The 1,585-nt window shown below is 33.6% G+C and overlaps 1 non-coding gene across 1 annotated transcript; it reads right to left on the bottom strand.

The window, feature by feature from the left end:
* Positions 1-795: 795 nt before the first annotated feature.
* LOC124898259 lies at positions 796-901 on the bottom strand. Its single transcript, XR_007055234.1, has one exon. It is a non-coding gene; the product is annotated as a small nucleolar RNA R71 (small nucleolar RNA).
* Positions 902-1,585: the final 684 nt, after the last annotated feature.

Raw genomic sequence — 1,585 nt, 5'->3', positions numbered from 1 at the left:
TAGTTGTTAAAGTAGTCATTGAATTGTTTAACCTATTTTGATACTCAGAAACACTTGAATACATTATTGTTGAAACTAAATTAAGTAAATTACTAATTAAGTAGTCCTCATGGATATGATATCTGACTCTTTGGGTCACTATTTAACTTGTATGATCATATGAACTTACGTGTTAGATAGACCGAAACAAGTTTTAGCATCATTGTTCGCGACTCGAATTAAGTAGTGATTTTCCAAATTTTTGCTTTTGATAATAAATTTAAGTGATAACAACTTGGTATTAGTGGATGACTTTTGCAGGAAAAGTAACGTATCAGATTGGTAAGAGCAAAAGAATTATTTAAGCCTTATTCGGAACCTGAATAGATATTTCATCAAAGACGAAGAGTAGCAACACTTTACTACCCCATTTAAAAAATTCAAATGGGAGATTAGGTGAATCCTAATCTTGTTATTCTATTTGGTCCAATCCGGTAGCTCCAACTGCTCCTATTAGAGCAGAAGCTAGACCTATTTGTGAAGTGGAAATCTCGCTTATGAATAATGCTACTAATTGAATTAGCAAGACATATGCTGGTGGTCAGTTTGAAGTGAAGTAGAATATGGTGCGACTCTTGCACACATATAGGTTGTTTATAGGTTTATCTCATGAAGACCCACGGCATCACATACAAAAATTTCTTAAGATCAGTGATACATAAGTGGTAACATGCTTAACCATCGAACTCCATTACTTCCTGAGATGATTTGGATTAGAAATTCCTTATTTGATTATTTCTATCTAGAAAGACAGCATATTTGAGAAGTGAGATTCTAAGTTATAGGCAAATAGATGGAGAGAATCTTTACCAAGCTTAGGAAAGATTCAAAGGTATGCTCAAAATTGTCCTCATCATTATCATACTAATGATGTATTGGTACACACTTTCATTGAGAGTCTCGAGCAAAACACTAAGATTTTTATGGATTCAGTAGTAGGTGGGCACGCTTTAGAGAAAATATATGATGAATTAGACACACTGCTAAATCATATTTCACAAAGAAATCCTGAGTGGCATACTGATGTAGCAAGAAGTACTCCAATAAAGGTTGCAGGTGTGCTAGAGATTGATCAGTTTATGGCTATATCAGCATATATTATTGTATTATAGAATTAGATAACTACACAGTTCAGCAATATAAATTAAGGGGTCAGGCAGTCCATACCAGCAATAGTAAATGTAGTTCATCAGTCTTAAGCATGGTGTGAGGTTTGTGAAAATAGTAATTGGATGCTTGTCCGGCTAATCTAGAGTTTGTCAATTATGTGGGAAATTCTAATCGTCAAGGAAAATAAAAAATTTTATTAACTAATGGAATCATCCCAATTTCTCATAGGGTGGAAATCAGGCACAAAATGCAAATCAATATTGTGAGCCAATAAATTAGAACCAGGAGCAGCATGTTTAAGGAAATCAAGTCACTACTCAATCTTGAAATATTAAAAAGATTCTGAAGTAGATTATGTCTACTCAAGAATAGTTGGTAGAAGATATGAAGAACTAGCAGATGATTACCAAGAACTTAGAGGTTCAAATTGGTCAGA

This window comes from Capsicum annuum, chromosome 4, assembly GCF_002878395.1.
Source record: "Capsicum annuum cultivar UCD-10X-F1 chromosome 4, UCD10Xv1.1, whole genome shotgun sequence".
In the NCBI taxonomy this organism is placed as follows: domain Eukaryota; kingdom Viridiplantae; phylum Streptophyta; class Magnoliopsida; order Solanales; family Solanaceae; genus Capsicum; species Capsicum annuum.
This window is presented reverse-complemented; position numbering and strand designations above follow the sequence as displayed.